Below are 16,951 nucleotides of genomic sequence, written 5' to 3' on the forward strand. Positions count from 1 at the left end.
CCTTAGAGTAGCTGGCTTTGATGTGTCCTGGTGGTAGTATCTATCTTATAGTCTGGGCAGAGGGGCATAGCTAGTAAATCTGCACCAGCCTTTCCCAGTTTTGTGTGTGTGTGTCTGTGTGTGTGTGTGTGTGTGTGTGTGTGTGTGTGTGTGTGTGTGTGTGTGTGTGTGTGTGAGAGTTACTTGGAACAGGGACACAGAGCACTGGTTTCACAGACAGTGTGGTGGAGGACTGTGCCTTGGACACTCAGCTGAGGACTCAACTCTACAGCTGTGCTAGTGGGGAGTCTTACCCGGGGCCTGGAGAGAAAGAGATGGAAACCCAGACCCCGAACTGAGTGTGCTCCCTGTGTGCTCTTAAGGAAAATTGTGCTTAGTGCAGACAGCTGCATCTGGAAATACTGTGTGTATCTATTTTTGTTCAAAGTAAATGTTCCTCACCAATGTCAGTGGTGAGGATTCAGGCTCCTTGATTACTGGAGGGGAAGATAATTTTAGGTTTAGGCAATCATCAGGAGTTAGCACAGGGTTAGGGAATCAGGATGGATTTCAGGTTTAGGAAGTGATTGGGAGTTAACAAAATGTTAGGGTTAGGGAGGGGAGGGGATTTTAAGTGTTTAAGCTTAGGGAGCAATTGAGGAATTAGGGTTAGAAAGGAGAATGATTTTAGGTTAGCGAGTAAGAAGAGGGGATCAGAGAGAGATAGGGTTAGGGGAATTTTTTGGTTTAGGAATTGATCAGGAGTTGGTTATAGGGTTAGGATCATGGTTCTGGGAGAGATAGCTAGCTGTTAGTGTACAGGAATCGGGGTGATGGGCGTTAAGGTACTTGCCAACATGAGTGAGTTGCAGCAGGGAAGTGTTCTGTGTTCTAATGGTACATGAACACTTGTTGCAAATGTCTGTATACACATGTAACCCTATACATGACTGCACACACACATGCATATAAATATGTATATGCATGCGCATATATATATATATATATATATATATATATATATATATATATATATATATATATATAAAATTCCCCTTTGCTTCATTAAAGGCACAAAATGTTGAAAGATCAAAATGTAATGAAACCAATTTTATGGGGGGGCAAGCCCCCCTGCACTCCCACCACACCTCCTACTACTTATACATAATAACTTTGGGATTGTGCAACAGTAGAGAAAGGGCAAATTCCATTTTTGATATTTTCTGGTTTTAATGTTTTGTACCATCAACATTTTGTACCTTTCTCAAAACACAAGGGAGCTATATATATACATATATATATATATATATATATATATATATATATATATATCCCTATCATATGATAGAAACCTCACTTGACTGAAACTCATTTGACTGAGACCATAAAACTGAATTTTTCAAAAACTGAAAAAGACTTGACTGAAAACAGATAAGACTGACCAATAATACAAAACCAAAAAAGGTGGTGGCTATGCTCCCCACATCCCCTAACTATATATACTTACTCCAGGATTGCTATATAGGAGAAAAAGGGCGTAGTAATGGCAGCATGCAGACTACTGTAAGGTAAGTGAAAGGTATATGGGGAAAAGTGCATAGTAGTGGCAGCATGTAGACTACTGTAAGGTAAGTGAAAGGTATATGCCCTTTTCCCCACTGTAGTGTGATCCTGGAGTTAGTATATATAGTTATGGGGTTTAAACACAGGGCCCCACACATTAGCTTGTGGAGGTATAGCCCTATACCTTATCTGGTTTTATATGGTCCAGTTTACAATTTAGTATGTTGAAATTCAGTATTATGGGTTTCAGTCTTATGGGTTTCAGTTAAGTGACTTTTCAGTCTTTTGAAAATTCAGTCTTATGGTCTCAGTCAAATGAGTTTCAGTCAAATGAACTTTCTATCATATGATGGGGATCTATATATATATATATATGTGTGTGTGTGTGTGTGTGTGTGTGTGTGTGTGTGTGTGTGTGTGTGTGTCTATAAATTGTAAATACATTAGTGCCAGTATTTGAAAAGTGAATTTTTTAAGGTCATGTCTCTGGCTGAGGTTAGGTGCGGGGGCAGTAGTATTAAGGTAAGCAGCACACAAGTAAGGATGAGCAAAGGGCCAACTATGCACCACCTTCATTACTCTCAACTGTCCAGAATTTCACAGAATGTCAAGATTTTTCCAAATATTTTTGGTTTGTTCCTCATGAAATTTGTGTTTTTATGGCTAATCATTCGAGATTGAAGTCACTAAAGAATAGCAGACATCTAAGTTTCAGACAATATGTGATAATGCATCACCTGTTACTCTAGCAACTTTCTAGGTTTATAACAGCAATACTTAAAATCTGTCCATGATTTAGGGCCTTTGTCTTCTGATTATTTATGGCTTTGTCCAGAATTATTGAGCCTGAGTTTGAGATGTATGACCTTCTTACTTATGTGCAAACCCTATCTATAACTCTGCCCATTATCTAAACCTTGCACATTACCATTTGAAAAACCTTTCCTCTAACAGTTCCATCGTACTAAATACTAAAAGTCACATTTCATACACAACATGCATCCACATCACTAAAGCTATCCTCATACCTAGCTTACTCTAACCTTAATCTACAAATATTCAAACGCGCGCACCCACACACACACACACACACACACACACACACACACACACACACACACACACACACACACACACACACACACACACACACACACACACACACACACACACACACACACACACACACACACACACACACACACACACACACACACACACATACACTTACTTACTACAACTCAAAGCAAATACTCTACATACATGCAACCAAAACTCTCAACCTGTTAGCACAAAGCCCTAAAAATAGGGACAAAGTTTAAATATTGCCCACAGAAACTTAGCAAATTGCTACAATAAAAGGTCTTGTGTTACCATGCATTTTCTGAAGGATGTGAAATCTGAATCTCAAATGCATATCATTATTTAGTGAATTGTCCTCACTGATTCACTACAAAAATCCAATAAATCACAAAATTTATGAGGAACAGACCAAAAATATAAGGCAAAATCTGGTTATTCTGCAAACATCTGGGCAGTTGAGGGTCCCAGTCTTTGACATTCCAAAATTCTATAAACCTGGCAGTGAGTAAAGAGCATTTCTGACAAAAAAAAAATCAGCTTTCACTTTGTCAGCAAAGGCTGTTGTTAATAAAGTGAACTCTTTCTATATATGTATGTATACACACATATACAGTACATGTATAAATAGACGGATGGCTAAAAAATAGTCCTTTACAGAAACATCCCTACTCGGATCAAATACCATTTTCTAACAGTGAAATATTTACCCAGCTCACACACACACACACACACACACACACACACACACACACACACACACACACACACACACACACACACCATGCAGAATTATTTTTACTCATATTAGAAAATTGCTTTCATTAGAAAACCAGCAATAAAGAATGGAACATTTACTATTTTCTAAGGAAATAATTTCCTGCTGTGATGCCATTACTGGCCTTTTGAGGGATGTAAAATAGCTTAAGACTGTAGAACCATTGTTACTTTTCTTTCATAAACAATTTCATGTATATTAATATAAACAATAAGCCCTTTTTTATATGTGAGGAGTTAGTTATGAGGTTGCAAGCCATAGCCCCATGAAGTAAATGGCAATCAAGTAGCTAGTGGCTACTTAAAATAACTTCAGTATTACACAGTATGGACTGCAAGTCAAGCATGACTACCAATATGGAAAAAAACGTGTTTCCTAAGGGAAGAAGCACACCGGTCATTATGAAGCAGAAAACATTTGAGCTTACTGCCGTTATGGCAGTATGACTAACAAAAAAATCTATGCCGTTAACACAGGTTAACTAACACACTAAAAAATTAGTCATACGTCTGGGCCATGGTACTTTAGTTTTAGTTTGCCAGATCATTTATGAATAGCTTACACAACAAGATGAATAACTGAACCCAGAATAATGTCATTTTTGAATGGTTGCATACATGAAACACCATCAAAACTAGATGTGCTGAAGTATGCACTTCATGGTGCCCTGACTGTGGCCCAAATGACCCTGGTTCAAATACTGGCCTGAAAGCTGAAGGAGTTGGCTATAGAGAGCAGGGAATTCTACAGCCAATACTATTTTACCATGCAGTGTAGAGGGGACTGGCTTAGGCATGCTATATTAGTGCCACCTACCACTCAAGGGAAGGCCTGGAATGCAGCCAAGGACATGGCTAGCCAAGCAGTGTTCTCAATCTAACAAGGCAACATAAATGTGTGGAAACATGTGTCTACATCAGGATTAGCATAGCAAGGCACTCTACTGTGCAGGTATATAAAATAAACATCATGGCCCAGATGAGAACAACAGCCTTTCAGCAGCTACTCTCAACAAGAGGAATGCTCTATGAGGCAAATCCTCATTGGAAGTAGGACAAGCATCCCTGAAAGATTATGTGTTTGTATAGGATAGAGGAACAAACTGGCCTCTGTACTGTTGACTAGGCCTTAATAGTCAGGCTGGGGGTGCTACTAGAAGTGACTAAAGCTGCAGTCTAGTACTGTACTTTATATATGTCACTGTGTTCATGATCATGTCACCCACTCTTTCCTCTGACTAATGTCAGTGTGATTATATGACATGTTCAGGGACCACTGCTATACAAACCCATTTTAAAATAGCAAGAAAATTGTTTTGTATATAGTGCTATTAGGGTCTACTTCACGTTGTCGAAGGCTGACAATATCGAAGCTGATATTGTCGGCACCAGATTAGCGAAAGCAAAAAACATCAAACGTTTAAACGGAAATCTCCATAAGGGGAGATTTCCGTTTGGTTCAATATAGTGTGGTCTCAGAGTTGGTATATTTAAGTAGGGGGCTGTTGGGGGCTTGTCCCCCTGCTTGCAAAGATAAGTTTTTATTTATTTTTTTGTTTTTAGGTATTTTTTTATCTTTCGATGTTTCAGAATTCAATGATATGGTGTCGACCATATCAGATTCAATATTCTGAAACTTTGATAAGATAATAGAGATGTGTGCTATTACGTAACAGGAATAAAATGCACCTGGGTGTGAATTAACTTATATTTTATCCAAAGTAAAAAGGACAGGGTGTTCTGCTTTAGTCATTTGTGACTAAACAACATTCTCTCACAGTGAGTAAAATGAAACTGCTTGCATCCTGCAACTGCTTATCACTATATTAATCAGTTTCTTTACCTAACTATAGACCAATTATTAGATCCTCACTAAGGATTACCTTTACATATAGCTGTTTAGGTGATATATTTGGAAAGCTAGAAGTCAATGTGACTAATGCTTCATAAGATAGCTTTATTTCTCCTTTTTAATTTATTAATTTCTTAAATGGATAAGTGAACCAGTCACCAGACCCTTTACAGCAATGACCTGAGTCACAACGACATACATAAATATGATGTCAGCTAAAATGTTTCTGAAAACTATGAGGAAACCAGAATACCCAGGAAAAACTCACGTAGACACAGGATGAAAAACTCCTGACAGACAGTGACCAGAACAACAGACACTAGAGCTCTGAAGAGGACTTCTTACCAAGAATTCATCCTTGAAAACCATGTCAACTAACTTTTCGATCTCATTCGTCAGTGCTGTTAAACTGCCGTACTACTTTCTTTTACAGCTGTTTTATGTAATTATTTGCATCAAAGTTATTTATTTAATTCTAGTCTTTCATAAATGGGCCTAGTTTACATACTCAATTTTTGCCATCAACGAATTTTACAGAAATGTCTTTTAAGTAATGGTGAGTCACAGTTTATATTTGCTTCTCTGGATTTAGACGCTATTTATCTTGTAAATATATTTGTTAACTACTAAGCGATGGGGGAAATGAACCTTTGGTATGTATTGTAGATATAAATTCAGTACCCTCATTCACTTGCGTCCAGGCCTTGAATCTGAATGTATAAACAAAATCCCATATTATTAGGTGTTAAAACTATATGCCTTGATAATGCATAGAAAATCCATTGGTCTGCACATTTTTGTCTTGCATGGAGAGGTGCCAGAAATGAAATGCCATTAGTGCAGCAGATAATGAAATTGTGACATTACTAAGAAAAATAATAGATGTAAAAATGTCTCTGATGAAGAATATTAAGCTTGCAGTAGAGAGCATTTTCTTTTTAAATGGAAGAATGTGAGCTGCACCCTTTCAGAAAGTGATGCACGTACTTGTATTCCATCAGCTTTTTCAGTGATACTTTACTTTCATTCAAGTCTTAAGCGTTGCATAGTATCAGGCAACATTCAATGAATGCTCTGTGATGGAACATATTGGAGCTTTCAAAAGACAGCGTTTGTGAGCATTTGTAGTATATGCATGCTGTCAACATATAATATATGACACAAACATAATCTTACCTTGATGATTTCTACCCACAGTCGGATTTGCTGAAAGTTTTAAACTATACTTGATGGTACAATTTTGTTTTGCTTTTACATTCTGCTGATTGCTTCTCTTCCTGTAAAACGAAAGAAAGAAAACATAAAAACAATATCCCACTGTGTAACTATCTTCCTTTATAGGTAATCTATTTTCTAGTCACAAATTGTGCTGTTTCTCAAACTGTATGTCAGTAAACTATAAGCACATTTATTTTCTATTATCACATAAATACCCTTCCATTTTTGGTAAACTTTTAAAACTGACCCAGAAACTTATGGCTTTTCATATGCCTTCCACAGTCACCAACCATAATATCATTCAAGAATTGCTGAATATTTCAGCAGCCATAAAATATCTTCAGTATAACTCTTAGCCTCTTAGTAAAAGAAATATGGATAAAGCCTAAAAAAACAATGGATGAACTGTATCTGGAATAGATTTATAAGCTGAGTTATTAAACCCCCGCAAGGCTTTCAGAGTTGTACCATCCAGGATGTTTGTGAAAAATTGAAAGGCACAGGTCTGGTGCTGACAAGATGGCAGGATGCTATCTGCTATGCAGTAAGCAGATGGCAAATAAATTGGTGCAAAGGGATCTGTGAATGGACTGCTTAGATGAGACATCATGGCAGGACTTGAGAGCGACATAAACCTAAATGTTGGTGACACCATATTTGACTTGCTGATCATAACAAGACTGGCTAGGCCTTCAAAAAGATATGGTGTAGTTCAGCAAGCAGACAGATGGCAGCTGAAGTTTAATGTCAAGTTGTACAGCCATTAACACTTTTGGGAAGAAGGCATGAGTAGTATACATCGAATGAGAACTGTCTCAATGAAAATGAATGGGAGGAGTATTTATCATCACCATCATAATCATCAATGACTGTAGACTAACTCAGCCTCCTCTATAATATGATATGGCTGCAGCAGTGCTTAACAGAGCAAGTGTTAGTGCATGGAATAAATAAAGTGCTCTCAAGAAAATCTGACTGCATTCTTCAGTCAAGGCATTATTATTGCTGAAGTTTCATGGGGATAGAGGGTACTAGTGAGTCTTAATCTACAGGGGTTTATACAGTTCTAGGATTACACTGATGGAAGGAAAACACATTGGTAAGTAGCATATAACATATATCCAGAATGGTAAGAGGTGAGGAGAAGTTGAAAACATAAGGAAAGGCTCTAGGTATGGGAATGGGCTTCTTGGATGACATCTGAGGCATCGCCTTGGAAGGGATGAGATATCGTAGGATACAATAAGACTGGTAGAATCTTTGGAAAACATGTATAAGAAGTATCAATAGACTGAGATAAGGAGACTCCCATTTCAGCTGAAAACAGAAATCCATGAATCATGTAATGAAAAACTATCAGGTATCAAAGGCTAAAAGACATAGGATGAGATGTAAGAAAACGATGATGCGTGTAGATGGTGAGCGGCTTCCATGGAGTCTGGGCAAGATGGAAGCAAGGATGAGGCATGGAGCAGATGGGGTCAGTAGCCTATTTTGGGTGGGGTGAATGGGGCTGCCACCCCAAGTACAAAGCACTAAGCAGCATGATCACTAGATGCTGATCTCACTCTAGTGCAGCTGATTTGCCAGTACTACACTTGCGGTTAGAACTGTAGCACTTAGCCTCTTTGTGTTGTAGAAGATGTTTGCTACATTTTAGCAAATGGTTTGCAACAGTTTGAAAAGTAAAGATTTTTTTCAGAACTAAATTGCGCTTTAGTGCTCTGTTTGTGGCATAAATGTTAGACCAAACAGTTTGCTACAGTTTTAAAAGGAAATACTTTTTATTTAAGAACCAAAGTGTTTTTGCACTCCATGTGTAATATAAACAGTAGCAGCTGCTTGCTACAGTTTAAAAGGCAAGAAGAACATTTGTTTTGTAGAAGTGAATCACTTAGGGCTATATGGCACAGGACCCTTTTTTTGCTCCTCAACCTAGTGTTGAGGGGAGGGTGCACCAGATCGGGGGAATGGCACCTGGCACCAGAATAGCTAGCTACACCTCTGGATGACATAGCTGCACTAGGGGGTAGATCAGATGTACAACTTAGGCACACTAGATGGGCAGCTGGTCTTCTTCCATGAGATACTTTGTAATCTCTCTACTTCTACACTAAACATATTTGTAGATAAGCTTAGAGATATATGTAGGCTATTACATGCACAGTGCCAAAAACTCTAATTAAGAAGACATGTATTTTCAAACTGCTGCAGTTCTCCCAATTCAGTGTCTTGTTATCTAACTCTGTAGAGCAGATGGATGAAGTTCTGACAGTAACCTAGATGTCCCAGGTTTGATTACGAGCATGGGTACAGCAGGAGTCAGCTAAGAAGGGACAGACTGAACAGCCGATGTTGTTTACTTATCCTGCGGGCACAGAAGCAGTCCAGCTTGCTGCATATCCAGAAGCCTAGCAGAGGCAATATGGACAGTAACAGTGAAAATGGTCAAGGAGAGAGGCAGTTTCCAAGCAGCCTGCCTGGTTAGTCTGGTAATACGCAAATTTCCAGAAGTGTGCAAATATCTGTGAGACTTCTGCTCGACCAAGATTACCCTGCTGGAATGGGGATTAGGGCTGAAAGAAAACATGATGACTGCCTAAACAGTGCTTCCAGCTGGGGAGTTGATGGTGATCAGGTAGCAAAGAAAAAAAGATAAGAAAAAATTGAACTCTATCTAAATTATTGCTTCGACATTGCATGACTCACATTGTTCCACATGACACATTTCTGTGATTGCAAAAAATAAGAACACCTTCAGTACACCTGCATTTTAGCAAATCTGTGATATGTGGTTAACATATAGTTTGCACTACCCAAGTGTGAGATTATTCTAATGTCTTACAGTTTGCTCTCATTCATTTACTGGCAAACATGCAAAAAATCATAGTTCTTATACTTTGTCATAGGGTCTTTTCAGTGTGCCTTTAATAGTCAGCACTGCTTACATCTTGTCTCCATAACATATAATAATTGCAAAATTGGGCAACTTAGGACTGCATGCATACAACTGTGCTGAAGCTGTGCTTGCTATGTCATGTGGTATTATGCAGACTATATTAATATTTGTGCTTTTCTTCCCTAATAACTACAAGCCCCTGATGTGGCCTCAAGATTCTCAACAATCCAGAAATCCCCAGGATATTAGACCTTTAGTAGTCCATTCAAAGAGTATTTTTGAAGCAAACACATGACAATGTTTGCATTTCAGTAGGATGTTTCACTCTCACTCTCAGTTTAAAAAAATAGAATAACAGTCCTTCCGGAACTCTCTTATCTATCACCATCAAAATTACTCATGAAATAGATAAAACCTCTTCACTAACCAAAGTCATTTCCTTCACGGCTCTGAATTTCTGGTAAACAACTGCATTTAGTAAAGTTCACTTTTCTATAATTTATGCTTCAGTTACTGCCTGTTAACAATAAGTCATCAAAAAAATACCACAGTGTAAAAAATAATAATAATTTCAATAGGCTTCAGGAAATTGCCTTGAAGACAGGCTATGTATCTCAAAAATTGTAAGCAAAACTTTTAAACTGATGTTCCATGTCGTACATATTCTGCACATACACATGACTTTATGCTCTGTGACTGAATGGCAATCTGTTCAAATGTAAATTTTTTGAGACACAGTGATTGAATAGCATGCGCATTGACTGTGGAATAATTTAACAGAGCACTGACAGGGGCAAATTCAAACAGTACAGGGGTAAGGAATTTTCAGGTTTTCCCCAACACTGTGTGATCTTGGAGTTTATATATTTAAGTTAGCTGAGATGTGGGGGAAGCACTTTGGTTGCAGTTTTACACTTTATTCAATAACTGGAGTTTGAGAAAAGTTATTTTTGCATATTACCATGAATCCATATATATATATATATATATATATATATATATATATATATATATATATATATAATATATAAAATGGGGCCTTTAGTCTAGATTGACCATTGTTTTGGTTGACAGCTTTACAGCCTGTTCCATTTGGTTGGCAGGTCAGCTGATTAACACTTGTGCAGGATTGCTGCAGTATTATAGTTGGGAATTATGCCTTTTACCCAGCATTGTGCTCTTTTTTAGGTGGTATATATATATATATATATATATATATATATATATATATATATATATACATAAGTAACAGGATATGTGGAAAGCACAGCTTCACACATGGAGGGATGCAGGGCATTTGCTTCCCTGCAAAAAACAAAAATAAAAATAAAAATAAAAAAAAAAAAAAACTTTTTTGCTTTACTTGCTCCAAGTTTGTGTCTTGGAACATGCACATTTAATGTTAATGTTTTAAGTTTCAACCTTTGTGGTCAATTAGAGGAGCTGATATATTGTGCAATGTTAGCCTACTCACATACTTCCATATATATATATATATATATATATATATATATATATATATATATATATATATATATATATATATATATGTACGTGTGTGTGTGTGTGTGTGTGTGTGTGTGTGTGTGTGTGTGTGTGTGTGTGTGTGTGTGTGTGCCTGCGCGCGCACGTGTGCTGTGGCAGGGATAGCCACTAGATGGTTTAAAATATGGCTCTAGGTGATTCGGTCATTTAATATTGCCAAAATGGGCATGGGTAGTTACTGGTGATAAGTAGGTTGAACATGAACTGAGAATTGCTGAGAATTGCTACACTTAATATAGTTTCACTGACTGGATGCAGCTTGGAAGTGGATGACATGACAATACGGGGAAGGCTGGACATTTTATGTATCCAAGAGACAAAATGGAAGAACAGTGCAGCAAAGCCACTTGGCTTGGGATCCAGAGTCTACTTTTCAGGACAGGGACATGTTAGAAATGTTGTGGGAAATGTGGTGAGAGTGAGGCTTCAGAAGACAGTGAGGAATATCATCAGAATTAATGACAGACTCATGGCAGTCAGACTACAGGGTTAAGATAGGGCAGAATTCATGATCTCAACCTATCTCCCACAGCAGGGTTGTGATAGTGAGGAAAAGAGTGCATTCGGACAGCAGTTGCAGGACCTACTAGATAAGGCAGGACAACATGAATTGGTGTTGATAATGGGTGACTTGAATGCACATATCAGGACAGAAAGAACAGGATACGATGACTGCCTGGGTTCACATGGGTGGGGCAACAGGAATAAAGAAGGAGAGGCCATTCTAGACTTCTGTCTGGCAAATGGCTTGATAGTGGTCAACACATACAACAGTAGCCAGCATGCAACTCAGGTAGACTTCCTCCTAGTAAGGAAAAGGCACTGGGGTAGAATTCATGATTGAAAAGTCATCCCCAATGAAACAGTCCATCCACAGCATATACCATTGATTGCCACAATCAGATGCAAGCAGTGGTCAGAAAAGGTTCTAAGGTCAACAGAGACCAGGCTGAAGACCTGGAATTTGACTGGAGAGAAAGTACAACAGTTCAAGGAATTACTCAGGGCTCTAGCACCCCAAGAAGAGGAGGAAATAGGTGGAGTTGAAGAAGAATGGCAGTGCATCAAAACAGCATGTGTGAGGACTACAGAACATATGTGGCCAAGTCATGTATGGAAATAAGGTACATAAGGAAAGGTGGTGGTGGCATGCAGAAGTTCATGAAGGGATAAGAAAAAAAGGACTGCAGGAAAAACAAAAATGAGAGACAGAAAAGACTGACCAGGCTAGGAAGGAATACTGGTTGGCTAACAAAGAAGGTAAGAAAGGAGTTGCAATAGCAAAGAATGGGGCATCAGAGGCACTCTACCAACTTCTGGAAAGTGACTCAGAAGATGTTATAAAGAAACTATATCAGGTTGCATGGCAAAGACAGAAAGACAAAGAAGGTAGTCAGACAGCCTTCATAAGGGATGCCAGCAACAACCTGCTCACCAGTCCACAGGACATCAAAGGCAGATGGAAGGAGTTATTTCCAGCAACTTCTGAATGAAGAAAACCCCACAGAAGGTGTACTGCCCCAGAAACAGCCTATGATGAGAGAAGAAGAAGAGCCCACCCTAGAAGAATTAAGAATGCCACTAAGGAAAATGAAGTCAGGGAAAGCAGCAGGCTCAGATATGGTCATAGCAGATATGATAAAAATGCTGGATGAGATAGGGGAAAAATAGCTCCTGAGGGTACTCATAGCAGTGTGGAGAGAAAGGCATATCCCAGACGGCTGGAGAATAAGCATATTCATGCCAGTGTACAAAAGAAACGGGACATCCACAACTGTGGGCAATACAGAGGCATCAAACTCCTATCACATTGCATGAAAGTTCAGGAGAGGGTGATTGAAATATGGATACACAGCGTAGTAGAATGTAAGATGGGAGATGAGCAGTTTGTATTCAGATCAGGGTGCAGCACAACTGACCCTATGTTTGCAGTGAGACAGATAGTTGAGAAGAAGCTAGAGATGAGGAAAGAGTCCAACTGGGCATTCCTCGACTTGGAGAAAGCATATGACAAGTTCCCAAGAAAGCTGATCTGGGCAGAACAGCAGTGGTTCAAAGTCCCAGAAATATTGGTAGAATTAATGAGGCTATGTACAAGGACCCAATGACTCAAGTACGAACAGTGTTCGGCCTCACAGAGGGGTTCCCAGTGGGGGTGGGTGTACACTAGGGTTCAGCTCTGAAACCACTGCTGTTCATACTGGTGATGGACTACATTAGCAAACAGGTTGGAGGGGACAGATCAACAAAGTGAATGTAAGCAGACAATGTGGCATTACAAGCAAACTCTGAGCAAGAACTTCAGCAAAGGTTAGGGGAATGGAATGCAAAACTGAAAGCACATGGGATGAAACAAAGCACAGATAAGACAGTGGTAATGGCAGCAAACTGGGGAAATCAGAAGAAGCTGAGAATTGAAATAGAAGGTGGGATAGTTGAACAAGTAAATAGCTTCAAGTATCTGGGAGGGGTGGTTGAGGAAAAGGTAAGTCTGAATGAAGAGGTCAAAGCTAGAATCAGAGGGGCTACAGCCAACTGGCATAGAGTATCAGGTGTAGTATACGACAGAAAAATGCCAAAGAAGCTGAAAAGTAAGGTGTACAAGATAGGGGTGCAATCAGTACTACTGCATGGTACAGAAACCAGGGCAGTAAAGGCAGAGCAGATGAAGAAGCTAGAGGTGATGGAAATGAAGTGCCTCAGAAGGGTGGTAGGATGCACTCTGTGGGACAGACGAAGAACTGAGGACATAAGAACAGAAGCCAAAGTAGCTCCAATTGCAGAAAAGATCAAAGAGAACAGATTATTGTGGCTCAGACACAGAAGACAATCTGGTGAAGAAGATTTGGGAAAGACAGGAAGAAGGTAAGAGAAAACAAGGATGTCAGGCAAAGAGGTGGATAGATTGTGTGAAAGAAGTTCTGAGACAGTTAGGCATGAGTGTTGAAGAAAGTAAAAGTGTGACACTGAATCGAGAGAGATGGTGAAAGTTAACAAGATACTCTGACCCCATGTAGAAAATGGGAAAAACAGGACTGATGATGATGATGGTGTGTGTGTGTGTGTGTGTGTGTGTGTGTGTGTGTGTGTGTGTGTGTGTGTGTGTGTGTGTGTGTGTGTGTGTGTGTATGTAATTGTTTTATATATCAATATCTATATCTATATCTATCTATATATATATATATATATTTTTTATATACACATATAAACATGCGCGCACACACACACACACATATATATAAGTATGTATATATATATATATATATATACACACACACACACACACACACACACACACACACACACACACACACACACACACACACACACAAACACACACACACATTAATTTATATATGTGCATATATAAATGTGCAAACCTTAACAGTTAACAGTCCGTCCGAATCACAGCACTTCCCTAATGAAACATGAAGGTATAGCGAAGACATGCCCAGTACTGACATTCAGTTGCAGAGACTAGGGTATGGTTCTTTTTGCAGACATGCGCTACATACCTAGTACAAGGTTATTGGTTAGATATGTGTTACTGTTGTAGTGTTTCATTGTTCCTCATTAGTGAGGGCACACTATCTGTGTAAGGAAGCATGATCTTACAGATCTGTAACCATTTGTTGCTTGGGGAACTTTATTAAACAGAGTTCTGTTTTTCTTTTGTACAAGTAATACATTATTTTAGTGATACTTTAACATCAGATGGGAACTCTAACCTTATAATAATGAGTGCTTTTATCCCACTGACTGATATATAAAAGTGGGAGATGTAAAGGCACAGTTGTAGCACTCCCCATGTTATGCTGAACAATGCAGCGGTCTACAGTTCACCGCAGTCTATGGACACTGTTATATTGTCCTGCTTCCTGCAGAACAAAATATTCCATTTATGGAGACTAGAAGCACTGCTGTAAAAATTATACTAGGGAGAGAAATGCATATACCATTTTCCCCATCCTACATGGCACATGGGTGTCCTATCTCATGCTATGCAGATCTGGGGTCACTAGTCATAGCTCAGATCCACAAGTGGCAGAACCTGTAATGAAGAAAACCATGTTCTTTTTTAAACTGCAAGTGCAATTTATCAAACTATAGCACCCACACACACACACACACACACACACACACACACACACACACACACACAAAACATATCTTTGCAGCTCATATAAAATGACGATGCCACTGAGTACTTGCCAAGTTCTTAGACATCAAGTGTTCCATTTCTAGGTACCTATTGTACCGATTCTGCCAAACTCTGATAACCCAAATGAAAACTATCCTCTGCAAATGCATTCTCTCTCTCTCTCTCTTTGTATGTATATATATATATATAAATATATATATATATATGTGTGTGTGTGTGTGTGTGTGTGTGTGTGTGTGTGTGTGTGTGTGTGTGTGTGTGTGTGTGTGTGTTTGTGTATGTATACACAGTAACACTGGTGCATATAAGTGTTATCTCAGTGTCAATTCATCCATTTTCATGCACTTTAGAGAAGCCAGCTCTCCACTGTCAATGAAGAAAATTATTCTCTTTCTCAAATTGCCAGCACTGAACATATGTCTCCAGATGTAGTCATACCAATGTGATGTCCACTGAGATCAAGACCTCAGCATCATTCTTTTCTACTCAGCTAACTATCCATCCCAATATGCTCTTTGCCTTCATGGTGACCTATTTACATTCTATCACTTGATATGTTCTTACTGTATTTATAATCTCAGATTATTTCTGTGTCTGTCCTCCTTGTTATCTCTACTCACAGCATGCATGTTTTTCCTTGATTCAATAAAGCAGGGGTTTCCAACAGGTGGCCGTAGGTCCGCAATCTTGTCCATCAAAGCATTTTTTCTGGCCATCAGTATACTCTACTAAAACTGGTTTGAATGGATAAATAGATGTTGGACATGATAATGTGCCCCCCCCCAAACCTTACCAGGTGTAATAAGTGTCTCCTGAACTGCATGTTAAGTGGCCCCTCACCCAAAAAGGTTGGATTCCCCAGCAATAAAGCAAGATGCATGTAATAGTAGTTTTTTAACAAATCCAATTTGCCTCTTTTCTGCCCACTAAGCCAGCAAGCTGTTTCATGCATCTCATTAGAGACCAGAACCAACATCTGTGAGCAACACATCATTTTTTTCTGTTATCAGGTAACAGGCAGATATTAGCTTATAACAGCAGTTAAACATTTGGTCAAAGTGTGACAAACAGGAACAGAACAACTACCAAACACAGTAGCACTTCTTTAGCTACTTCTTCCCTGCAATCCTGTCATGCTTTACCTCTGCTTCTTTAGATACTTTCCTGTGTACTAATTTTGGACAGTGTCTCATCCCCTTTAATGTTGCTGATAAACTTCAGTGAGGCACCATGATGAAGGTCAAGCTGAATCCTAGTCATGGCACGTCTCCAAGGTTCTCTTTCTCCACCTCAGAGGTGCCTTGCAGATAAAAACTGAATCATAGGTTCATAGGTTGGTACTAGGCTATCGGCCCTAGGGCCTATACAAGCCTAGCCATAACAATTCCCTGGATATTTCTTCCCACAATATTTACTTTCCTGGACCCCTGTCTAGCAGGGTGACTGACGTAATTCCTGGGGTGAATTTCCTATCTCCCACCCAATCATCAAGGTTCTTTTTGAAGAGAGCCAAGGAGGCACTCTGCTTGACATGTATGGGCAGTCTATTCCAGAGTATGGGGAGTCTCTGGGTCAGGAACCTATCCCTCCAGCATGTTTTGTTCATTGTGATGACAAGGTTTAGATCCCTGTAGTGTGTGGCTCTGAGGGATTGGGATTTCTTTAAGTGGAGCATGTCCAACAGCTCAGGGTCTGACATGGCCTTGTATGTTAAGCAGAGATCACCTCTGAGTAGACGATATGCCACAGAGTATAGCTGGGTTTTTTTTAAACGGTCAGCATAGGGCATCTGCTTTAGGCCTGTGATTCTTTTGGTGAGGTATTTCTGTGGCCTTTCCAGCTGTTGCAGATGTCTTGTGAGATACATACCAAATGA

General features: G+C 39.2%; 1 protein-coding gene across 1 annotated transcript in view; it reads right to left on the bottom strand.

The window, feature by feature from the left end:
• Positions 1 to 16,951, bottom strand: part of LOC122791529 (platelet-activating factor receptor-like) — a 360,796-nt gene that overhangs the window by 137,634 nt on the left and 206,211 nt on the right. The window contains exon 2 of the mRNA XM_044059273.1: positions 6,428 to 6,528. The gene's annotated coding sequence lies outside the window, so the exon portion shown is untranslated. The remainder of the gene's footprint in view (positions 1 to 6,427; positions 6,529 to 16,951) is intronic.

Source organism: Protopterus annectens, chromosome 1.part2 (genome assembly GCF_019279795.1).
Source record: "Protopterus annectens isolate FY-2018-M chromosome 1.part2, PAN1.0, whole genome shotgun sequence".
Taxonomy (NCBI): domain Eukaryota; kingdom Metazoa; phylum Chordata; order Ceratodontiformes; family Protopteridae; genus Protopterus; species Protopterus annectens.